The sequence below is a fragment of the Micrasema longulum genome, unplaced genomic scaffold, assembly GCF_059751315.1.
Source record: "Micrasema longulum isolate JH-2025_06_02 unplaced genomic scaffold, ASM5975131v1 h1tg000026l, whole genome shotgun sequence".
NCBI classification, from domain to species: Eukaryota; Metazoa; Arthropoda; class Insecta; order Trichoptera; family Brachycentridae; genus Micrasema; species Micrasema longulum.
In genome coordinates this window covers 876906-904564 of record NW_028277233.1, presented here as the reverse complement: position 1 = coordinate 904564, position 27659 = coordinate 876906, and the positions used below count along the sequence as shown (strand labels likewise).

The 27659-nt window shown below is 30.2% G+C and overlaps 1 protein-coding gene across 3 annotated transcripts in view; it reads left to right on the top strand.

Annotated features, from left to right (window-relative positions):
- The window catches only part of cpo (RNA-binding protein), a 545686-nt gene that overhangs the window by 333956 nt on the left and 184071 nt on the right, over window positions 1-27659 (top strand). The gene's annotated exons all lie outside the window — the stretch shown is intronic.

Genomic DNA, 27659 nt, shown 5'->3' with positions numbered 1-27659 from the left:
TTATTCATATATATGGTGGATGCCAATTTTTATTAGTTTTAAACTTATTATGGCATCTGACGGCAGTCCACATGATTTACATTTCAGTCTTAAAAAAATTGACATAAAAGCTGTACTTTCCAAGGTAATTGAACAAGAAAAAAATGCATACAGGAGATAAAAGGTGGATGTCAGTTGAAAACTGGAAATAAGACGATAATTTAATAGTAATGAAAAGCATTTTATATTGTGTAAGGCTATTTAGATAAAACACGTTTCTCTATATTTATTTCTTTCTTTAAGTTTATTTTAATGTGAAAAAGATTTGGAATCATAAAAGCATTCTATCTATACACGTTCTTATTTGATTTTCATCGTTTATATATTGTACTGTTTTGTGTATTTATTGTAATGAGCAATAAATATTAGAAATTTTATATTAAAAAAAAAAAATTAAATTTAATGCGGCGTTAGGGTATTTTTTTTATTTTTAAATGGGCCATACAAACGTTTAATTATTAGAAATATTATTATAAGAATATTATAATGCCCTTTAAATGAACTTTTTGAGGTGAAAACTAGTTGATACTAATATGCAAGTATTTTTATTATTCATTTAATTTCATGAAGCCAACACAGTCATATTAATAAACAATACATCCAGAATATTAAAAAATTAAGACCAACTACGGGTTTCACATAGAAACAAAATTATAAAAAAATTATAACGCATAGTTGGCTAGGAGTGAAAGGAAGTGGGACAGGAAAACGGGGAAGGCAGAGAAAAGGGGAGAAGAAAAAGTAAGTAAATAAAAAAAACCATGCAAAAAGAAATCAAAATTAATATAACTATACACATACAACATACATATATACAAATATATACATACAAACATATACATACACATTCATATATACCCACATTAACATATATGCATTCACAAATACACATAAATACATACGCGTACACATATATAATTTATAATAAAATAAAGAAAACCAATAAATACAATAAAAAATGAAATTAATATATTTATTTGTATACGGCTTAAGCCAATAAAAACGAAACATATGTACAAGATACTGAACAAAAAGAACATAAAACTATGTAGCAAGGACAGTCAAGTATATGATAGCAATTTTCTGCATGTTTTGAAATTGAATTTTTACTAAAAACTAAATTGCACTAACAGTATTCCTATTTCCCTTAGTAATGTGTAACATTACAATGTGTTTATTTATTTTTCTTTAAAAATACTCAAACTTTAATTATACACACTACCATATTTTAATTTGTCAATACTCTCATTAAAAAATACTTTTTTTTTTTAATATTTTTTTTACTATTAAAAATAACTAGCATATTATTATTTTATAACTTGTGTAAGACCAACAAAATATTACGTCCTTATTTCAAATTATTTAATTTTATTTCGATTTAAGTCCCTTAAAGTAGGCGTATCGACAATCTTGTTCATTTTCTATTGTGAGTCAGCATGAATAAGAACTAAACTAAACTTATTTTGTAGTTAATGATAAAGCTACCCTGTTGTTTTAAAAGTGTGAGGGTGTACATTGCAAAGGGTAGGGTCATCGCTCGTGACACTGTACCCTTACGGGGATAGTGTCACACCCTTGACTTGTCCTCAGCTTATACTTTACATCCCCTTACGAGGAGACAATAGCGGGCCCTGAAGAGTGTGAACCTTATTGAAAATTGCATCCTAAGCAAAATAGCAGCGTAAGCAGGCTTGGCTTTTTTTGTTTTGGTATTGAAAAAATAATGATTTTAGTTCATTGGTTTTCTATAGACCATTTTGTTCTCTACTCTTTTTTATTTGTTTTATGATTACTAACTTGAAAATTTTATTGAGTATGAATCACACTGTTCCCTATACTTATGTTAATTTCTAGGGAATCTATAAAACACAAAAGTAGACCAGTCTCCATCTAACATGACTCAACAGTTCTAGGGTGGAGATTGTACATTAAACTTCTTACCTATAGTTTTCATCGACCGTTATATTAATTAAATATGAACTGCCTAAGCATAAAATTTTAACAAAAAAAAAATTGGAAAGAAATGAAATAAAAATTATCAGATAAATATATAACTTTCTTATGATGGGTTGCCTTAAAAAATCATAAATGTGTGTATTTATATTTAAATAAATGTAAAATAAAGATTTAATTATTAAAATAATATATTATTGAATCATGACTTGTTGAAATATCAAATTTACCTTCTTCAAATGCAAACATATTGACTTTTTATTCAAATTTAGATTCAACCCAAAATTCTACAACAGAGTTGTTATCTGTTGACCATTTTGGGTTGTTCCAAACCTCTGTGTTTTTACAGCGGTGTACACAAAACTCTGGCATTAAACTACCCTCGAATATCCTCCGGCACAACCCTTATTCTTTATGTACATAAAGGTTCGAATAGAAAAACCCGACACTTGTATATTTACTCAAGGGAAACCCTTCGAAAGTCTATTTCAAATTTTATAAATAAAATATACGTAAACTTATTTCGTATTAAAAGTAAAAAGTTATAATGTTTAAACATTCAATATAAATACTAGCTCTGGAAACTTTATGGAAATAAAACACTTAATTTAACTATAATTTTTTTAAATTATTTTATTATTCTTAAAATAGCAGAGTCGCCTTGCAAATTAAAAAAAACAAAGACGTGAAAATTTAGTTTTATAATGGGCCTCTCATAAACTTGGTATAAAGTTACACCTAAGCATAGTGATAGAATAAGGATAAGAATCATCATCATCATCGTTCCCTTTCCACACCTAATGGTGCATAGGGCACTGCATTGGTACACCAATCGCAGCGTATCTTGATCATTTTTGTTACATGAAGGTAAGATGATCAGGCTTACGCCCTAGGTACCAATCCAGGTACTATGAAGTATTCTAATGTAAAAACGCCCATTCAAACAAATATTTCACATCAACCCCTGTCGGGAATCGAACCCGAGACCTCTTGCATGGCAGGTTAACGCGCTGACCATTACACCACGAGGCCAACAAATAAGAATACCATACTTATTATTGTGGTAGTATTCAACAATTATGCCTAGACGAAACTTTATACCAGGTTTACAAGTAAAGCCCGTTGAATATAATTTTTTACCGGCGGCTTTGCCCACGTTGTATTACGGAGAAATCGTTTAGTTATGAATTAATTGTGTCGTTTTTCAATAACAATTTACGCGAAGAAATGATATATTTTATCAGAATTGAAAGTAGCCTGGTGTTTAACTACCACTATGAAAGAAATACGATCATCCGTTAGTCTATGGAAACATCGTATCGTTATTCTGTATACAAATCTAAAATCCTACTATAAAACCAAAGCGGAAATCCAAACAAACTAGCCACAGATAAAGCAAGTCAACTGTAAAAATGCAAAGAATTAATTTCAAATTCATTATTTCAGGTATCTCGCCTTACCGCCTACTCATTTTGCAAATAATGTTTCTCATTGTTGATACCTATATTATTTCTTTTTTTCGTTTATTCTTTTTTAAACTCGGTATGAAAAATAGGTATCATTTTTTACTTCTTATCTCTCGAAGTATGTTCACTAGGGATGGAATGACTGAGAAAGATATTGAAAGGAGGGTGAGTGCCGGGAACAGAGTGAACGGTGCACTTAAATCGACCTTGGCAAATAAATGGTTGTCACAAGAGGCAAAATTGGCAGTTCACAACGGAGTCCTGGTCCCATCCCTGATGTATGGGAGCGAAGTATGGACTTGGAAAAACAGGGATGAAAGTAAGCTGAATGCTGTCGAAATGCGATCTCTCAGGCGAATGTGTGGTAAAACTATGTACGATAGATGCACAAATGTTGAGATCCGTACATTATGTAAGGCTGAGACAAGCATTATCGACAAAATCAAGAAAGGAGCTCTGCGCTGGTTTGGACATGTAGAACGAATGGACAGCGAGAGAACGGCTAAGAATATTTACAATGCGAATGTTGATGGATGCAGAAATAGAGGAAGACCGAGAAAGACATGGCATGACCAAATCCAACAAATACTTAAAGATGGACATGTCAAAAGTCGGAATAATCGGCGCGCGTGCATGAGAAGATGTATGAATGTAGAGGAAGCGAGATCTGTATGCAAAGATAGAGTGTTGTGGCGTTCTATCCTCTCTGCCTACCCTTACGGGGAAACGGCGTGATGGTTTGTTGTTGTTGTTGTTGTTGTATCTCTCTGGCTACTTTTGCAAAAAAATATGTCAATCGGTCGCTCAGTTGAGACGTAAAGGAAACTCAAACATACAAACACTCTTCCGAATTAATAATATTAGAATAGAAGTATGGCAAGTTTTTTTTCTGCTAATTTTGACCCTAGAAACCACTTTTCTGCAAACATTTACATCTCCTTATTTGGTATAATTACTTTCAATAAACCCCATATTTCTTTTCATCATCACTTCTTACCTATCCAAACCCAGTGGTACATTAAAAAAAAAAGTTATATTCAGCCTCATCCATAAATTGGTATGTATTAAAATGGACATTCATTATTAAACATAATAACAAACAGTATGTAGTTAAACAAAAAATCTTTTTTTTATTTTCTTTTTAATATTGACTACGAAATGTCGGATATTCATGAAAGCAGCATATTTTATCGTATCGTTAAAATCTCTATTTCTTTTCAATTCCTTTTACCGTTTGTAAATCTAATAAACAAGGCGAAAATTTCCCAACCCATCAATAAATGGTTTCCCTTCAATTCAGTAATGGTGTATGTTATATCGACGAAGATGTTTTTGTACCGTGAAATTAGAACGGGACTCCCTGAAAAGAATTGACACGTTTCCTCCCGAGGATTTTGTTAATATAGGTATAAAACGATCAACCCCTATTCTTGTGGAAAAAAAATTCAAAGAATTGAAAATAAGAGTTTACTCAGTTACTAAATCATCTCGGCTGAACACTCGAGATATTTTTGCCTTAGAGTTACTAATTTATTTACATTCCACTAATTGAACAATATGTCTTTTTTTTATTTACATAAAAATCACATAATCTGTTAGTTCGAATCATTAATTTTCATCTATGGGGCGTTTTTTAACAATATGTGAAGGTTTTAAATATTAAAATGTAATTACTCACTAAAAGTCGCTTAATATGAGCAATGAGCAAGGAATTTAATTTACAAACCCTTTATAGTAAAATTCGAGCAACCTTTAAGAATTTTTGATATTTAATAAGCTCTTAGAATCTTTATACAACAAAACGTATTAAATTTTCGCCATGCTATATCCATCTCTAAACGTCTATAGAATAATGACAAACCAATCATTCTAAATTTATATTATTAATGTAATGTTACCGACTAAATGTTTACATTGTTTTCATTTCAAATGAATACATTTGTTAAATGTTATTAAATATTTGTATTTAAACACTTACCGACTTTTCTATGTCTACCGGTTTAGAGACATACCTGTCTCTTCATCAGGACACCAATTTAACCAACATGCAAAACCCACTGTACATGCATGTGCATGTGCTTATTAAAATGCATGTCGTGTTGGTTTTATATTTTTGTGCAACATCTATGCGGAAGGTGTGTAGTTGGTTTTACATGTTGGTTTAATTGGTGTCCTGATGAAGATACGGGTATGTTTGAAAAGTCGTTAAGTGGTTATTAACAAGTATTCAATAACATTTAGTAAAATGTTTGACCACAAAGTTAATGCTTTAAATATTGAGAATACATTTGTGTTTTTTTTTCCGATTTTTTTTATTTTTCAGTATATTTTAACAGTACTAGAAAATCGATGTTCGATTTATAGTCGTTAGTTAGCGTTTTCTGTTACAGTGCTTTAATTTTATAAAAAAAAAAATCACAGCCAACATTTTTGAATTATCAATAATCAAAACATATACATGAATAAAATATTATACTCCCAGGAGTTATAAAACGACATTCGTTAGGGACGGTTTATAAAAAAAAATCCAAAAAATGATACACAGTTTACAAACACTATTTATAGCAATTATAATTATTAATATCACTACAAAAAAATTCAAGTAATATTCTTTAATTGCTAAATTTTTATATTTACTTGTCGACTTTTCGTTTTTAAGTTCATCGAGCAGTTTGTTAAATTGGGAATGACCAACATTTTCAAGATATTTTTTACTGAACTTAATAAGCTAGTCAAGCAAATAAAAAAAATAAGATACCCAATAGTTACGAAGAAAACTTATTCTTTTTTTTTCACAGAAAAAACTTAAATACTCACCAGTTCATAATTTCCATTTTCAAAAAAAAATTATATTTTGTTTCTTATTGAAAGTTTTACGTCTAATTTATTTATATTTTTATAAAGGAGATGTGTAAGTCTCATTCAATAAATGAAAAGTTTCATAAATCTGTCACCGGTTATGAAAAGTATTTTTTTACTCTCAAAATCACAAGAAAATATCATTTTGAAAACGAAGCATCCCGTACGAATGAATTAGGGTTTTTTTTATATTTTATTTATACTATGGAAACTCACAGCCAACAGTAAATAATTATACGTTAAGAATAAGGTTGAAAGACAGATCAGTTAAATACTAATTATGATACACGCTTAAATGTATGCGTGTGCGTGTAAATTTAGGGTGTGTTTGTGTGTATTTGGATGGGAGTAAGTATTTGTCTGTGTGTCAGTGTGTGTTTGCATAATACAAAAGCATGTGGGAGCTTTATAATTTGTCATTAATTAAGTACCTAAGCCAGATAACATATAAGTCGCAGTTTTTTTATTTTAATTTACGTACAAACCGTTTGCTTCTATCCAGCACGTCCAGGTTATCCTAATCGATTTTATCTTCCCGTAGCTTTAGAGGCGAACCCACGCTTAGTAAGTCAGGCATCACAAAGCTCTAAGTCACACCATCATTGATCGGAGTATCTCACCTCTCCACGTACTGCACTAATCCACTAAAGATGGCATACACAGAGCCCTGTACTATGCACAATGGCGGATTGTAAATCATACCACAAGAGGTCGTAAACTAATCAACTCCAGTCTACTCTCGACCATCTTGAAGAGAAGATAGGACTACAAATACTAATTCAAACAAAAAAAACCTTTTAAAAATGTTTTGAAAATCACTATGTTTTAAATGACATTAGGTGTTTTTAACGCTACAACTGTGAAAAAGGCATAAATAGTTTTGCTTCAAGTTTTCGTTTATCATTTGTTTCGTTTTTAAACAACGCAACTATAGTAATATGGCGTCGTTAAAAAAAACATTAAACATTAGTTACATATCCCTCTTAAATATCATGTTCAATTCAAATCTTTGAGAATAAGAAAGTTCAGTAGTTTTAAAATATATATTTTGCTTGTCAATAAACTGTCAAACTAAAATAATAAACAATTAGAAAATAATGTGTGTTTACTTTTTAAAAATTTGTAATTTTAACATTACTCGCCGTGTGACGTCACAAGTCTTCGGTGAGTTCTGTTGAATGATAAAATGGCTTTCCATAAACCGGAAATCTATCACAGCACTATATATTGGTCGATTCGGAAGAACTAAGGACGTCATTCAAAGTAGTTTGCTTTTATAAAAACCGTTTTTTTTTCATACGTTTAAATTCTATTCAATGCTCTAATTTTTATCACGCGTAAGAAAACATTTTTTTTACACACAATTTTTCGTAGCACTAAACTACGTTTAAAATTTTACAATGTACCATACTTACGATTTGTAAAAGGCATGTTTTATTTTAGAAGTTTATTTTTTTTAGTAAATGACAAATATTTGCGTTTTTATAATTTACTCAAATATTTTGATTTCGGACGCCATTTTCAATAAGTAACTCACCATTAGGAAATGGAAATCATATTGGGGTAGAGTGGGGTCCAAACTTCAGACCTCTGATCTGTGAGTTCATGGCACTAACCACGAGACCGCAACCCGATTATCCTATACCGATATTTAGTATATACTTCAATTTTTATTTTTCTTGTAATGGCTATTTTTCTCTATATTACAAGTCTATTATTTGACTTAAATTAAATTAAACTTTGCCATTTAAACTGTTGTATTGTATATTGTTAACGACACTTGTGCCATATAATAAATAAATAAAAATAGCAATTTTGTTAATCACAGGTACGATTTATTTTATTTGTCCTGTGTAACGTTTTTGCGTGGATCAATAATGAAATTAAATATAATTCATTAATTCCTGCTAAAAAAAAATAACATTGTAGTTGCGAGGACGGAAAATAAAACAAATGTATATTTACGCTTCTGCGTTTTACCCAAATATAATGATTTGATTTTCATTTTTGATTGGTTGTAAATAACCATGAGATTCAATTCGGATCGTTTGCTAACTTCAGACTGCTACACAATATTTATGACTTTTCTGCTCAGAGTTAAGTCTTAGGCCAGCGCCACACTCAGCAGAAAAAAATTTGCTGCAGAACGCCAATACATTTTATTATATCGATTTATTGTTATCGGGCACTACGCAGATAATCGGTAGTTCCGTCGGCGGACCTGGGCGGAACGCTCGCCTTCGGCGTCTGTTCCGTTCTCCGCGCGCGGAATATCCGTCAGCATCTAATCGGCAACTCTGAATATACTGCTTTTTAATGGGATGCGCTATATTCGGCGAAAGGAATGAAGGCATATAAGGCTTAATAGCTGACGGATAATCCGCCACGGAATATGTAGTGTGGCTGCTCGTTCAGTTGCGGATTTACAGCGACGTAATTTCCGCCGAGTCTGGCGCTAGCCTTAAGCTCTTTTTTTTTGCTACATTTTATATTTTTGTTTTTGTTTAATCATTTTTGTATGTCCATGCGGATAAAGAAATTAGTTAGAAAATAAATAAAATTAGAAACCATCTAATCAGACAAAAACTAAACAAAAGACTCAGACAACCTTTACAAAAGATGTTAAAAATGTTAATATTAACAGTAGAATGTGAATTTTAACAGTGAAATAATTTTTTTAAATGTATGTTACCCGTAAGGGTTTATCAATGAAATTTAAATAAATAAAAAAATTTAAAAAAGAACCAAAATTCTGGACGATTGTTATCGACTCGATGCCGTCAAATTCACCTGGTTTTTTTTATTTGTTTTTATTTTTTTATTAACAAAATATATATTTTATTGAGTAATGCCTAGTAGGAGAAGACCCATGCTAAGGCAGAATCACATATGTTTATTTATATATTTTCACAAACATACACACGTTGTTCAGTGGTTTGGGCGATCGCCTACTAATCTTGAGGTGCTTGGGTTCGATTCTTGGTAAGCGGATGTGAAATATTGCTTTAAAATGTTTTCTTGTGAAGAGAATGATGAACATTTTCAGCATAAAAAAGTATGTAGGTGTTATCGGAAATCAAACTCTCGAACTTTTGTTTAGTGGTTAACCACTATTTCACAAGATAAACACATGTACTTACTTAAATTCTTTCGTTTATCCGGGACTGGCAATATGTTTAAAAAAATATTAAGTGAATTTATTGAAACCTATCTAATACTAAGCGAGATGGTTTATATCATCTAATTTTCAATTAAATTTCTAGACTCGCACTAATAAATTATTTCTGGTTTTCGGTGGAAACCGGAAATCAAAACCAGCTTCAAATCTATTGCAGTTAGACGAGAGTATTTATTAGTGAATTGAACTGGTACTTCTAAATATTTTTCACGTCATTATTTATCTATGGTTTTGTAAGTCAGTTTATTAAAAACATTTACAGTTTCAGTGCTGCAGAGCAGCGTTTATTTTATAGTAAAAAAAATACATACAGGAATTTGTTACCCGCTAAGTCTAAAGACTTTTCGGTGGGACACATTTTTTTTTATGACAGGTTTATATTACATTTATTTTATTTGTGTTTAACAAATTTATTCATAAACAGGCACTATAAAGTATCTAGAAGATATTTCTTCAGTTTTTTTTTCAATTGAAGATCTTTCATGTTAATGATGGTTTGTGGGAGATCATTGAGCAATCTTGGAACAACGCAATTTAATGTTCACTCTCCGAAGTAGTTTGTAATTCTTTTTTTTTTCTGTGTGATATATTACAAATTATTTGATTTATACAATATATTGGTTTAAAATAATTGAACTACATTTGTAGTAACAGCTAAGCTGTAATATAGAAACTTTAATAAAATAAAGTAATATGATAATGATGAAAACATAAAACCAACAGCTAATAAAATCTTTTATTTTAAAAATATGTATGTATATAGGTAATTGGGGTTCGAATCTATTACTTTTAGATTAAACATAAATATCCATTCCCTACTTTTATTTCATAGCATGTCTAAAGTTAAGATCAAAGAAATTTCCGTGGTCTGACCTTTCGATTAACTCAATTTGAACTGTACCACACTGAGCTCGGTAGTTACCAATTAACTCTAACACGAATGTAATTGGCTTCAATTACTACTGTAAGAAGCGTATTGTAAGAAACTTGAAAAAATTCTATTCATAGGTGATCCTTTTATTTTATGTCAATTAATTTGCCGTTAGGACCAAGATACCGAAACATGTCCTTAAATGTTAATTGTTTAAAAAATGTATTATCGAATGAAATTCAAAGGTAGTACTTTTCAAAAACAAAACAATAAAATAGTTTTAAGTAACTCGTTTTAATAAAATTATAATCAAGTTGTGATAGTATGGGGTTCGAATTTTAGTCCACTGATACTTGAGTTCACAACCTGATAATATTAAATTATTACACATAATAAATAAACGAATATTTTGATTATGCTCACGTTATTTAGGTAACTCATTTCTACCATTAATACAGTTGACATTTCTAAAATATCGCTTTTTTCCAAGCATACTTGCTCAGATACAAAATACTTGCAAAAACCCATGCGTGAATCAATAATTCAACCTTTAAATATAAGCAAAGGACTTTTCAGGTCACGTTTGTTTTTAAATGTTCTTTATACATATACTTTTTGCCATTTTTTTAATTTTGTAATCTGTATGTTTTGTTAAAACCAATTTAGAGACAATTAAAAATTCTCAAATATTTTAGACTAACGTTTACAAGAATTGTTCCATTTTTTATTTATTTCTTTATTTACGGTTCCATGAACCTTTGACATAATAACAATAAAACCAGTGAAAAAAATACAACTTAAAATAGCATAATATTACAAAAAGAACAAAAACATCGAGAAAAGTATACAACGGTAAACAGTATTTATGTATTAAAAAAAGAAATATTACATGTGTAACAAATATAAATATTTACCTTTATAAAACAAAGGTAAATTACAGAAAATAGCCGTTTTAAAAAAAAGGAAGAGAAGAAAAAAAAGAGAAAGAAAAAGAAAGTTCTATAAAAGGAAAGTTAATAAGTTCACTTTTTGGTTTATGTAAATATTAATACTTAACAATAATATTGTTTTTTTAAATAAACACAAGAGTAAAGAGTTGAAACCAAATTGAACAACTAATCATTATTAAAAAAAAAAATTTTTTGTAAAAATTTTTTCAAAACACAGCACTTCATCAGCGGCGTGGTATAAAATAAATCTAAATCATCACTGTATTGATTTGCAAGTCGCTCCATGAAGTGCTGAGCAACAAACAAGTGCTTGTCCGCATGAAGTTTGGTTTAGTTAAAAAATGGAAGAGAACTTTAAATTTAGGCAAATCCCAATTTTTTTGTTTGGCATTTTAGCTTCATTTACAAAAGACCATAAATTTACAAAAAAAAAGTAGACTTTTATTCATCAACTACACATTTATATTTATAAATGTACCTTATATAAATAATGTAATATTTTGTATGTTTTATAAAGTAAAACATTAACGTATTTTAATTTTGTTACAGGTAAGCTGAAACTTTCATTGAAAAATTGTTAAAACCTCTCCGGTAAGTGCTAAAAATTCCGTATCTAACTTTTCCAAACTGTGAAAAATTATTTGAAAATTTCAGATTGAAAATTTTCAATCCGCCATTGCCCGACATTCGCCTCCACATTCCGTCTGGTAATAAAAAAGCGTTATCTAGTATTGGAAAGGTACAATTTAATTTCCACCCCGACTAGAATTTCTCTCTGCGGATCATAATGCAGTAACCGCCCCGTTATATCGAGGAATTTTGTAAATGTAACGTCTTACCACTTGTTTCATTCCTTTCAGACTGTCTTACAACATAATATATCAGGATTATTTGTTTCCCTCGAGATAGTGTGCTCCGACTGAAGACATTGATTTAGTCTGCAACCAAACAGTAGTTTATTTTGCTCTAATACTACCGTTAGCGAAGAAAAATGTTCCTTGTCAAATTTTGATATATTTCATAGAGCAAATTGATTTTTAGATTTCCGATACCATTTTCCTTACCTTTATTTGTACTAACTACAATTTTATTTCTATTAAGTAACTTTTTTTAAGAGCATGTCTTCAGTTAAGTAAGCATCTTATTTTAAAATGTCAAGATTATATTTTTAAGCTACGTAGGTATAGCTTGTTTCATATGCGAGCTGTAATTTAATTAAAAAGTAGAAATAAAAGAACAGGTACTTAATTTTTTATAAAAACAATTGTTTAGAGTAACCTTCTGTGTTTTTGAAGTGAGATTATTAAAATTCAAATTATAAGTTCTAATTTCTTTATTTTAAAGTAAAATCATTGATTAAAATTTGCAAGAATAATGCAAAAAATGACCATTACCCATTGTTACTTCCCAAATGTTTTCAAAACTTTAGTAGTCAATCTAATAAACATAATATTAAAAATAAATATACTCGAAATTGCTTCTTACAGCTATTTAGTTTTCAAAACGTGAAGAGATTTTTTAAATAGTTTTATATTTTTTAATTTACGAACAGAGTCTTATTTAAACATATTTTTGTTTTTATATTATAACAAAAAAGACATGACATAAAACGAGAATCACGTTAATTATCAAAGAAAAATAAAAGTCAAAGAAAAATAATATGTTATCGTTATCCGATCCAGTTTGATTATTATGTGATTAATAAATTTATAGGATATATTTTTCAAAATTAATTTTAAAATTAAGAAATATAATTTAGTATCAGAATTATAATATAATATCAGGTTGTCATTTTAGTTAACAAGTCTGATCTTACGGTGCAGAGAAGCCCGGAAACCATAATTAGGTTGATGATGACTGAGGAAGAGAATTTCATTATTTCGGAGTTTTCGATATACACGGTTTTTCAGGGCCATACCGCGAAACTTCAAAGGATCATTGCATTTTTCAATAAAAAATAAATTGCGATTAAAACCGTATTTGACCGATAAAACTATACGTACTCGGACGAGAATGCGGCTGGGTGGGGGTTTGTGTAAGGGATGCTAGTCTAAGACATTAAAGATTGTCTCCATTTTCAAAAACAAATAAACCATCACGCCGTTTTCCCGTAGGAATTAACAGAGAGGACAGAACGCCATCACTAATTTTCAAATCATTATAAATTTTTTTTAAAAAACAATAGTGTTTTAGAAAAAAAATCATAAAGATTTTTTTAAAGTTTGCTATGAGGAACGTATATTGTTTCGCGGTCTATCCCTGAAATTCTTATTTCCTTTAATACAATTATTTGTATTTTTATAAGTTATTTTATTGCGTATGTACGTATATAGGTATATAGAAAAAAAGGTAAAATACACCATCATCAGCATATGGTAAGCACACGGTGTCAATAAAGAGCCTCCATACATCTCTATTTGCTGCCAGCTTCTGTTCGTCGTCCTAAATCAGGTTCACGTCTCTTAGTTTTCACATAAACTACTGACGAACAGTCAGCAGTGGACGTCCAGGATGTCGAGAACCTGATGCCTTGTAATGTAGGCAATCGTGGTTGAGGCTCTCAGGAGGCATCCGCCCAGCCAACTGTATTACCTTCTTTTAATAACAGTTGTCACTGGAGTTTGCTGCGTCCGTTCTGTTATAAATTATTCACAAAGTAAAACCCCCGTATACCCAAGATTCTTCTGAGACGCCTTTTCTCAAAACTCAGTATTTCACTGTTTTGGGCCCTCGTGGGGTGTCACGATTCGTATCCGTAGAGGAAAATAAGTGTAAGCAGGCGTTATATAGATGGCATTTGGTTTTCACTGAGTAAATATCCAATCTCCAGATAACCTTTATACTTTTGAATGTGGCGCCTGCTCCTTTTAGCTGCAATTCCAATTATTTTCTAAAGCTGCCATTTTCTGTAACATATACTCCCACGTATTTGAAACTCTCGACCCTTTCGATGATTTGGTTTGTCAGAGTCAGGGGATTTTGAGCATTAAGGTACTAGGTGTACAGTACATGGTTACACTTTGTGCCTTGATGCTCATAAAAATAGAATAAAAACCTATACAAAATAAATTTGTCGACCCCATTGTTTACTATACCTTCACTCGATTTAATCCAGGCAAATGTGCAACGTACCTTTATCTAAAGATCATAAGTGTAATGAAAATAATTTATTTATGAACGTAAGGGAGAAGGGGTTGATATCAAGGGAATAATGTGTACCATCTATAAGCAATAATACTGCTAGGAATAGTCACGTCCCTTGACATTATACCGTAGCCGATCTCAATTTCAGGAAGCTAGAGTAGAAATAATATCTTTAAGAAAATCATGCATTATATCCATTTGAATGTACACGTAACGTTCTCAATTTTAAAGAAGTTATAATCGGTTAATTTTAAATCAAATAATATTATTAAGAAATTCAATAAGAATAAAAATAGTCGTAAAATATTCTTCGTCTTATAATGCTACCACACGATGGAGGTTAGTTAAAATCATGACAATTATTATTTTCTCCGCAGCCGCTCTAAAAATGGATTTGGATACAGTGGAAGCATTCTCTAAAAAAAATCAATTATGTTACCTCGTTTTTCATTTTACCACTACAACCTAACCACTACAAGACGTCTACATGCATAAATATTTTATCTTTTTTTTTACTTTTGTGTGACTGATGTAGTACAAGTCTAGTTATTTTTTATTTTTTCAATACTTGCGTTTTTATTAGCTACCTAAATATTAATAGTTGTAAATAACTCCCTATAAGAAAAGGGAGTTAAATTGGGGTAGAGTGGGATTCGAACCACAGGCCATTGGTCCGTGAGTCCGAGACACTAGCCACGTTAAAAAATATTTGTATGCAATCACTTACCAACTTTTCTTAGTCTACTGGTTTTGAGACGTACTTGTTTCTTCGACAATGTACAAATTACACAAACATGCAAATACCACTATGGATACACTTTCATCATAGTAGTTGCACAAAAATTTAAAACCAACGTGCTGATAGGACACATGCAATAAGAAGCTAACATCAACGTGCACTTTTTAAAATATTTTTTTGTTTAATCTCAGGTGAAAAAGGTGTACGAGTATAGTGAGATTATCGTGTTAGTGTAATTTGTGTCTTGACGGTGGGACGGGAACGTCTTGAAACCGGTGAATATAGAAAATTATTAAAGGGGTTATATATAAATAATTACTTACGTTTATTGAAGTGTATGATCACAAAGTTAATGCTTTATGACGACGCCCTAAATCTACGTCCTCAAGAGCTTATATACATTTTTTTTTAAATAAAAAACTATATTGCGAGTTATCTACATTTGACACACGAGGATGATTTATTTTACGCTTCAGATCCAGTCCAAAGACTTCTGATCTTGTTTCACTCACATAATTGTATCTATTTTATTTATAATCTTTTAATTTCCTCTTATTTATCAATATTTCATATGTTGTAACTTTTTGTTTTACTTTCCCACGGCATATTAGAAGAATAAAAAAATAATTCTTAATATGTAGGTATTAGTTAAATTCTGTAGACCGTTTGGAGAAAATTACGGTTATCTGTTTTAACAACCAAAATATAAAAGACTCACCTTCAAATTCAACAGTAGATAATTATTAATATAAATTAATATTAATGTATTTCTTCGTTTGTATGAATGACTGATTGGATTTCAGAAATGAAATAAATAAGAGAAGAAGATTCAGATTGTATAAATGGGCATCTTAAATTAGAATTCCCAATCCGGTGCGATCGCCATCTTTCTATTTGGACACGCTTTCAAAAATGCGACATCAAAAAGCCATTTGCTGATTACTGCATTGTCGCAAGAGAAGTCTACTGGGTGCATCTGACGTATGATGATGCAGCATAAAAAGACAATCTACTTTCCCGGCTCCACTCTTAATATTGAAAGGATTGCAACTGAAAATGAAAAAAAAACAAACCTTCCAGAAAAACTAAATGCTGATGGATCTGGAATGTACCGTTTTCGTTTTTCCTCATGACGTCATCTGGATCTTTTTCTTCTGTTTCCATAAAAAAATATAAGATTTAAAAAGATTTCTAAACTCAATCTTTCCACCTTAATTTGCATAAAGTCATCTTCATTAATCCCTTATCTGCATATGATAGCGCATTTGCTGTGGTACTCCAATTGTAGGCAATCTTTTGTTATATACATAAAGGTAAAAAAATCAGCCTTGCGGTTCAGGCACCAATACATACACTAAAATATTGCTGTAAAAACATAAATTATATAATATTTTAAAGAGTACTGCATTTTTCCACCGATTGGACTCTACAATTATGACCTGTAATACAAAGGTAATACGATGTTTAATTAGTTTTATGTAAAATATTATTGAAATTTTCCAACGAACAGTTTGTCTAAAAATACGGATTTGTACGTAATCAAGCTTTGAACAAGGCAAACACAATCTTTTTAAAATTCTAGCTCAATTATTATGCTCGTATATGTTCGTTAATGGTTTGAATTGCTTCACATAATACTACCTACGCTTATTAAACGACATTGATGGCAGTATATATAAGTGTGTACGGAAATCAAAATATATACTCATCAAAATATAAAGAAACATGCATTTTAGCAATGGACAACATGTTTTTTTAATAATTTTCCTGTACCTACAATGTAAAAAAAAAAATTGAAATTTTTAGTTATTTGGCTGATGGTTACATTAAATGCTAACTTTTTTGGTATAATCAGGCGAGAATATATTAATATAAACACAGTTATTAAATTTTGAGTACATATTTAGTATTAATGACCCAGTTTTTATGTGAAGTTTGAATTTTTAAAGAACCTGTTAACAAAACATTGTAAAATGTTCAACGCTATTATTTTTTTAGATTATTCAAATACAAAAATATAAGTATCCAATATTACTACTGAATACAATTTATATATCAATTTGATACATATATTTACATTAACGGTTCCCATTAAGTAAAAGCAAAAAAACATTTTTGTGTACATAATGGGGAGTGACGTCTTACAATAATTTGTTTATTTAATTTTTAATTGGTAAATATTTTTAGTATAACATATACATTATAATCAGTAGTACACAAAAATAATTATTAATAAAACTTTTCACTTCTTTCTTAAATACGTTGTATTTCTGACCTCACTTTTTATTTCTTTTGTTCATTTCATTAAAGAATAATGTTCCTGTGTAAGTATAATGATGTTGTACTGTTATTGTTTTTAATCTTGGAAATAAGATGTAACTAGTTGTTCTAGGTCGCGCACTAACGTTTTGGTACGTAGAAAAACTCCTACTTATGTGCTTTTTGTGGATTTAAAGTAAACAATTATATTTAAATAATTGTACAGTCGAAAAAGTAGACGTTTTTTTTAAATATAACTTTTGTAATAATTTTTTGTATTCTTTCGACTGGTAAAATATTTATGAAAAGCACCACCTCGTTGGATTCTTTCGTACTGTTATTTGGGTTGGGCTAATGGAAAGTAAATTGATATTTATTTAATATTATCTTAATCTAATAAATACATACTTAAGTTTTCACATTCGATTTACAATATTATTTTTTCCCTCCTTCCATTTTGTATTTTTATTAATTATTATGCCTTAATATTTTATAACGTAGTTTTTAGTGATTTGGAGGCAATTATCACTATGAAACTGATATCCTTCATTACATTTTGTAGTGTGAATAAAAACTTTAATATGAGGTATAACTTTTTTTTTGCATGCAAAAATTATGTAATATGTTTTTTCTGTGTTAAGACTCATCGAACCTTTATTAAACTTACTGATATTTATATTTGATTTCAAATTAACTTCGTCTCATGAATGTCACCTTATAATGAGTAAGGTTTCATCAGCATATAACATTACATCACCATTCATATTCTCCATATTAAAAATATCATTAACATATATATTAAATAAAATAGGTCCAATTACTGTTCCTTTGGTTATGCCAAAATTTTAACAGATTATTTTGTTACTAAAAGTATCATTAAGTTTCACTTTCTGTTCAGGTTTTTTATTTGAATTTTAATTTTAATTTGAACATTGAAATTTTTTTATTTTATTTACCATGTTATATTTTTTTGCCTTTTGCAATAAATGTTACAGATGCAAAATACACTATCATATTTACATACCGGGGATTGGTTTGCAGTAAAACACTACATTTCTTATTCTATTTCGCTAGGTCTTCAGCGATCCTCTTCAGTCCCGTATATGAGGTACAGTTTTATATCGTGGCCTACTTGCTCCAGATACTCTCTGCGAGGATGCCCTCTACCCTGAATCATTATCTCTAGTACATTGTACAGAAGACTTTCGTGTCGCCGTATATGACCTATCCGTTCCGCACACCTTTCTGATTAAGTTGAACGTTAAAAATATGACGAATATATCTATTAATATTTTCCAACGAATCAACAGCTCAATAGTTAGTATCAAAATTGAATTATTCACACATACATGTGATTATACCTGATAAATAATATATCCTTTGAAGGTTTAAAGTCTTGCGATATTTCTTTTGTTTTTTTTTAGTGCATGATGTGTTTTAGACGTGAGAATCTCGAATAAATCACTGTAATAATCGCTTGGGTCTCCGGCAAGTTCGTTTTCACGTCATGTTCACGGTGCCAGCGACATAATACATCTCTCGCTAAGTAGTTGTCGCCCAAGTAACCATAATAGATATTTCTCTTCACAATTGAGTACCGCCACAAGGGTATTACAGCCCCATACAATGTCGGCCACCCTCACTTAGAAACTACAATTACCATAAGACTCTGTCCCCAAACTTTGCAAGTAGAAGCAAACACATTCGAAACTAACCCCATAGACATATTATTGTACCAACAATATTGTGGTTCCATTAACTTAAGTGGGGGTAGTTTGTTTGTGATGCGTTATCAATTACGGATTTTGTAATTTATACTTTAATCTTTGTTTAGATAAATACATCGACAATTATTTCGGTTTTATTTAACAAGAAATTTGTTTCCGTAATTAAGTACCCCAGCATTTTGCCTTCTTTATCGACCAGTATCAGCATAGTACTGATAGTCAATATTGTACTTTACAGACCGTGTTTGTCTTCTGCTATCTGTTTCAGTAGATTTGCAGTAGACTTGTTTTATTTATTTCGCAGTTAATTTACCTCAGCAGGTTCACTTCAGATACATTCTAAATGGGACTGCGTTGACCGTTGACAGTTAGGAATTAGATATTTCTAATATGTCCTTTTTAAGTCCTTATTTGGTGACTTATTCGGTGGTTTAACTTACACACTGAAGGTTTTAGGTTCGATTCCCGGTAAGAACACATTAAAATAATTGTGATTTTTCTCAAGCTTGGGTGTTCTGCGATGTAATTCACTAATGTTATTGGGCCTCCTGGCCTGTTGTGGTGCAAAAATAATAAAAAAAATAAAAAAATTATAATAAAGTAACCTTATATCAGAACAGGTAACCCTCGTAGAAGACGCATGCTTCATGTACGGATGGTTCCCGAAACAAAAGTTATCTGTAGTTGTTATATAGTAAAATGACTTTCATTTGAGAAAATCAGTATTTTTTGTTGCTTGAAATGAAATTTAATTTTTTAGTGAGCCTTCAAATTCGCCAATTTATTTTATTCCCTAAAATACCAGTCTGATCTTTTTCTTACTAAAAAATTCATTTGTTACATCTTTCAATGTCCAGATTTTTGTTTGAGCGTAAAATTTCATAACACATTTCATGCCAAACTACAAAAATTATATAAATATAATTCTACGTTGGTTATAAAATGATAAATCACTCGAGAGTTTTCATCTCGTTGTATAAACATTCCATAAACGTCTTTCAAAAACGTTGAAATTCCATATAAACAAGACGTCCTCTTTGTATTTTCAGCAGCGATTCGAAATTAGACTAAAAAAACATTGACAACCCTCCATAACATTTGTAAGGCCGAAGTTGGGCCGGGAGTTTCGGCCGAGAGAAGGAAAAGTTCCCCGGTCGACGATAAATATTATTATCCTATGGGATATTTTAAGTGAAATATGTATACCGTATACAGCTAGGAAGTTTCCCGCTTTGGGAAACGATCTTTCACTGGAATATATTTTTGACGACTTTCGGGAATGGGTGGCTAAACCGGGGACGTTTGAAGTTCACCTCTTTCATAAGTTTAGACCGCTGGCACTGGAGTAATCAATGTCAGACCTTTATAATTGAAAACTAGAAATATCCCAAAATACTTGATTTTGTACTTATAATATGAATAACGTTGAAATAAACAGATGTCAATGTAATTAAACCACCTTGGTGTTATTAATTTGACATCCTTATTGATTTAATATTTCTATCACAACCACCTATCTTTCACACAAACTTAAATAACATACACAATTTATAGGGTATTAATATTACAACATAAGAAATGTTAAAAACTTTTTTTAAAAAAGAATATAAGCATTTGCAAACATAAAAATCATCAAAACAAGATCTGGACTCTTTATTTAGTGGTCGTTTTAATCGTTGTAAACTCAAACTAAAAAAGTTCAAATCTTGTCTTGAGTCAACAATTCCACAAAGACGGATTAGAAAATTAAGGCCATAGTTGGTTCTATGCTGATTATAACAAGTTAAGGTTAAAAAAAAGTTTACTCTATGTACTATTTATTTTAAACACTTTTTATATAAAATTTCATCTAACTGAAAATTTAATTTCACAATCATTTTAACACATGTAAAAAAATTCAAATAAAACAATGTATTAAGAAATATACAATATCTCAAATAAATATACAATATTTGAGATATTGTTTAATACGAATAGATTTTCGCCGACCGAAATCTTTCTTCTCGGTCATAGTTCAACCTTAGTCCAGGTTGGAGGTACATTTTACATTTCCAGTGGATGTAAGCGATGGGAAGGTTTTTAGAACTGAAGGTAAGACCATTTATGTAGCGCAATGCGTCCATACCGCCCATGCCTACCCCAACCCCCTCCGAGAAAAGTTTCTGTGAGGTTTACTAAAGTAAAACTATTCAGCCCGGGGTTACTCTGAGACTGACTCATCCTCATGTTGATGGTTATGCTAAAATTTATTTTGCACTTGATGTCTGCTTTTATATTGCAGAGGCTAGCGTGTGGTTTCGGCAATAATAAACTCACAAATTCTGTTCGTATTGGAAATCAGTAGTTTGAATTGATAAATCTACTAACGGACATAGTAAACTTTTGTGAGTCTGGAACATAAGTTTATGCAAAAATCTATCTAGATGAGCTCTCTAAAGAATTAAATTTGGTTTTTGCCAGCAGTAAATTAGATATACTCAAAAGTGTAAATATTAATTGATAATTATATACCCTCTTAATATAGTACAAAGATTAATTAGTAAGTAATTCTAAAGAAACCCTCAACATTCAATACGAAGTCTATTTTAAATATATAAGGTTCATACAGTAGACACTCTTTATAAAATAAATTCTATTATACAAATATATAAAAAGAAAAAAGAAAATAATTTGAGATGAGTAAGTCACTCAGATACCAACATAATATTAAAATTCCTAAATTCCACACAAGTAATGGTCAAAATAGCTTTATCTTTAAAGGTGTAAAAAATTATAATTATCTTCTCGATGAACTAAAAACTATTAAAAATAATATCTCAATAAATAAATTTAAAGTAAATCTAAAGAAATTTTTTGAATACGTGTAAAAACTACATTAAATTTTAATTGGTATGAATGTATTATTGTTTTATGTTTTTTCTTTATATATCCTATGTTTTTATTTTTTTCTCGTACACTTGTATTTAAAATTATTTAAACTCTTATAATAAACAATAAACAACTACAAAAGTGTAAGTCACTCTCCAAGCACAAGAGATAATATCTTTTTTGGAGAGTTACAGTGATAACATTTACTAGATGTGTAAAAGTAGATATGTATAGAATTTTTAAAAAACATAAACATGATCAATAAAAAAATTAATGAAAATGTGAAAAGATTTATGAAATGTATGATTTACGCGCAAAACAAATAAAAGATACGATCATTGTTAGAGCTTCATTTGTTTATTTTATAAGGTAATTCAGCAAATATACATTTAATTTGAAGGTATTCGTCATGTATTATCTTCAATAAGAAATTAAAGAATAACAAAATATAGATAAATTTTTTTTTGTTGTTTTTAAAAATAGTCAAATAAGTACAAATTACTATATTTTTTCATATAAATTAAAAGAGACGCCTATAGTATCTTATAACTAAAAAAAAAGGACTTTAAAATTATGGCGACAAATGAATTACCCAGTTAGCACTTTTTCCATGGATTTAAATAAAAAAATATATATCTCTATTGTACCTTATTAAATTCAAATAAAAAATGTTTTAATAATAACTATTTGGTTTAAATCTTAGCAAATTTTATTTTATTTTACGTTGTTTACCCTTGATTTTTTACACTGTATTGTTGCTCTAAAAAACTTTGTATCCACAGATAAACACTTATACGAGTATACGGCGGCCTCCGTGGTGTAGTGGTTAAAAAGCTTGACTTACGCATGGAAGGTTCCGGGTTCGATTCCCAGTGAGAACACAAACATTAAAAGTGATTTTTCTCAAGCCGGGTGTTTTGTGATGTAATTCACCACTGTTATTGGGTCTGCTGGCGTATTTCGGTGTAAAAAAAATAAATAATAGAAATTATCTACAAACAACAAAACAAAATGCAATATACATATAAAAAAAAATTAAAGAGAGATTATTCCCGGTTTTTCATAATATTGCCGTACGGCAACTTGTTACTTAGCTGATGAATACGGTCGTTACAAAGTACTCGTCATCTCTGTATTCTGTACACTGTATATTCTGTATAGTGGCTCCAGGTTTAATTCGTCTGTGAAGTATAAATACTTGGCCAGGTTTCTCGTCAAGCCGTTTATAAGTGCGTATTATTAATTAATGTCCCATTTGGCTTTGTGACGCATAACTAATAAATCAACCGCAAGAACTAACCACCTTCTATATTATTACATATATAATATCATACTGGGTGGTTCAAAATTCCTAACAAAATAAGACAAATTTTAAAAAGATGTGAAGTAAAAATATGATTTTCTTTAATACTGCTTTCGAATGACCATCACACCCTTATCCACACTTGATGATGCATAGGGTACTGTAATGTTACATAAAATGCAGCTCATCTCGATGATTTGTTACCCGAAGGTTAAGCTATTATTCGGGTAAAAAGCAAAGCCTCCATTAAAAACACATATTTAAATACTTCGCTACAAAAAAACTGTTCGGTTATTAAGTAACCGCGTAATTTCAAATGCATGCTGTCTTTTAAATATAAAGCGAGCATATTATACAATACGTGTAGGTAAAGATTGTTTTTTTCGGATATTATTTTAAAACATATTTACGTTGTTTAAAACAATGAATGGCCCATATTTCAAGAAACATATGTACCGAATTTAACTCAAAAAAAAATCTCCTGGATAAACAAAGTATTCAGCATTAGTGGAGATTGTAAAATGATCTAAGACTTTATTCTCTTCTTTGCACTTGTTAAAATGAATACAAAATATATGTTTGTAAATATTTTTCCAGAACTTTTTAGTACCTTTATCCCGTATGTAAATTTACAACACAAGTCAATAAAACGGTATTTTTTTATTTCAAAAAACAAAAATTTACGATAATTTATTTATTTTATATAGGTGATAAAAAATGTGTTCAAGTGTTTATAACTTTCGTGATACCGTATAGAAGTATTGTATAGTTTGAGTTGACACATGAACGTCCCTTGGGAGTGACAAATTTATATGAAGGAAGCGCTATTCAAATTGTCACACCTATCATTTCTACGATGTTTCTTTACTGTTATCTGTTATAATGTCGGTTCACCAAATTAATACTAGCTTAGTTATTTAAGCGTTTGTCTTTGCACAATCAAAATTGAATTTACAAACCAACAGTTTTATATTTGCTAGCGTTTTATGGCTATTATCAAACAAACTTACAAATGATGTTCATCATGTAAAATATAAGTCATTTGGGCATTGGTCATCTGTTTAAATCACGTCTGAAGAAACATCTACTTTCTCTTCCTTAATCTCTCCTCCTTTCCTTTTTCCTCTTTCCGCTTTTTTCCTTTTTCCCATTGAGTAATAGTTTTGATTTAAGGTAATTTTTAAACAAATACGTTTATTTCTATTTTTATTAACTTTTTAATTTTTTTTTCTCTATTGAATATGTTCTGTAACTTGAATTATAAAAATAAAACTTTTATTTTATTGGTTGGTTGGAAGAAATTGCCATTTGGCAATAAGCCCGCCAATGTACAAATAACATTATGTACAAAAAGTTAAATAAATAAAATAAATAAATAAATTGACGAGTAGATAAAACCAAATACGCATGTTAACATGGTACAGCTTGCCCACCGCATACCGCACACCGCACTTGCGGACAAAGGTCTCATTGGCGGTCCCCACATACACAAAAAAATCGCTCATTACCAAACGAGAAAAAATATTTTTAATCTGGTAGCCTTGGCATCTTTGTGCTGAAATAAAGTCCAAAAATCCAGAAGTACATAATATTTTCGCCGTTTAGACGAAAGTCACTAACCGTAAAAATGACATTTTTGAGTTAATTCGCCATTCGAGGCAAACGTCACTAAGGTAACTTAGTTCGAAAGTTTGTTAATCCGAATTATTTGTTTTTTACTATGTGACTCTTGTAGCTTGCATTGTGCAGATTATAAACAAGCAAAAGTCACTTGACCGAATTTCAACCACCCTGCCCCATTAAAAACCTTTATCATTTATTTTAATTAGGCATTTTTAAAATGTATCTGGAAGAAAATTTTACCAATGGATTAAAAAGACATAAATAAATTGTATTGCGCACATAAAACCTCCAAAACACACTAACTGATTTTTTCTCTTTCTCCAAACTTAGAAATGATGGTTTACCTCTTCGTTCAAATTTTCAAGGCACTCTCTTAATACCCATCCACAATTTCTCTTTCTTCTATAACTCATATAGTGTCCATGCGGCTCGACTGTGGAATCATCTCCTATCCACCATCTTTATGTTACTTCATTATCTCTGTTTAAATCACGTCTGAAGAAACATCTCTTTTCTCTTTCTTAATCTCTCCTTACCTTTTTCCTCTTTTTTCTTTTTTCCCATTAAGTAATAGTTTTAATTTTAGGTAATTTAAAAACAAATACGTTTATTTCTATCTTTAGCTTTTTAATCTTTTTTTCTATTGAATATGTTCTGTAACTTAAATTATAAAAATAAATCTTTTATTTTATTGATTGGCAGGAAGAGATTGTCTTTTGGCAATAAGCCCGCCAATGTACAAATAATATTATCTACAAAAAGTTAAATAAATAAAATAAATAAATGACGTTTTCTCAAAATCATGGTTTTTAGGTAAGTGATTTTTGCCGGGACGGTGACGATCTGTTTTTCATTGGATTTTGGAACAAAATAAAATAAATTCTTCACTGACTGGGGTTAAATTGACATACTGTGTATTATATTGTACAAAATATACTTATATTTATTTGTTGTAGATATTTCGTGACTAAACTCCATAGCTAATGATTTAGATAAAATCAGAAATAAAATTATCAATTTAACTTCCAGGTTTAAGTTCATTTTTATTTCATTTGACCAAGGAGCGTTTTCGCCTAAGATAGCATTTTCGCCTAAGAAGGCATTTTCAGGATTGGTAAATTGTTTACAACGTTTTGAACTTTTGTAACATTTGTTGTAACAAGATCACATAAGTATTTTATTAAAGGACAGACAAACTGGTTTGCAGTTCATTTTTAGGAAAGTTTTAGTCCGGAATTGGGATTAAGTCTAAGTATTTTTTTCAAATGTGTCTTATTGTTTAAAAGGTAAGGAAATACCTTTTCAGCAGGTTTTAAAATATCTGCTGAAAAATTTCACATATACAGCTTTATGTACAGACACATAAATTCTTGCCAAACTGTAAAAGCTGTTTTTTTTTTGACCAATTTTCTCTTTGGATCATATGGTAACATATATAATATTATCAAGAAAACTAAAGTAAAAATAAAACAAAAAATAAAATGAAGTCATTTTTAGGTAACGGGCCATTTTTAATTTTCTTCTCGACTCATTCCATATTGAATATATTTAAACGAGTTTTGCTGTAAGTGATATTTTGACTGCATAATATATTTTTGCACTAATAAGTGATAGTACGACAAAGGTTTTTAAAAAGATTTTTTACTGATTAACCATCAATTTTTAGCTAGTCACGTGGCCGTTCTAAGAAAATCTCCAATGTATCGCGGCTCCCTCGGTCGGTTGGTCGTTTTATGAAATTTCAGTCATGAATTTGGCCAATTAATCATACTTAGCCCCGTTCGGCTACCGCCATATCTTCCGCATAATGAATCTCTCAGAGAGAAATAGGTTAACGGTTCCTCGAGGATCAAATCAGGAGGATGTCTTACTCCCCTTTTTATTTTATCATTATTTCCAACCGTTCGCTTAGACTAGAATTCTTCTGAAGAATTATTCCTGTAAATGGAATATTATTACAACATGTAAACATATTTTGAATCCAAAACAATAGTTTTATTAATGAGGTGTCATAACGTCATCCACAAATAAATACCATACCGAATGCGCAAAAAATAGTTTCAACAATATCTTTTCAAGTAATTTTACAATATTTTTTATAAATGATTATTATGTAGACATTCTTACTTAAAGCTTTATTATAACTAGTTGTTATTTTTTTTTCCAATTGAATCCATGTAGGTTCATTTAAATAGAATATTTGCATAAATTTATGATGTTTTTAACACCTCATTGGTAAATCATGTAGAAATAATGTTTTTTTTTATCTACATAACCTTTTTTTTTCAATGTATTATTAAATTATTACTTCTAATCTTCTCATTGAGGCAATTATTCTGTGCAGAAAAATTCAATTTTCAAGCAAAATTCAATAAGAATTGTTTCAACATACACTCGTTCTTTGTATAACATCGTTGTGTTGTTTTATGAAGAGCTAAAGCACAAAGGCTGTTTTTGCAAAATTAGCATAAATATGTCGCGTGACATTTTTGAAAATGTGCCATTTATGTGTGGATAGGAAGTAGGTTGGTGTTTTTATGGGCGAGGTTTAGGGAGTTCCAACCCCTTCCCGAGAGCCTTGTCACGCAGTACAATCGTTAGTCATTTCCAGGTACAATTATTCATTTTGCCGCCTGTTTGTTATATTATTCGACTTTCCCGACTCTAAAGAAAAGAAAAA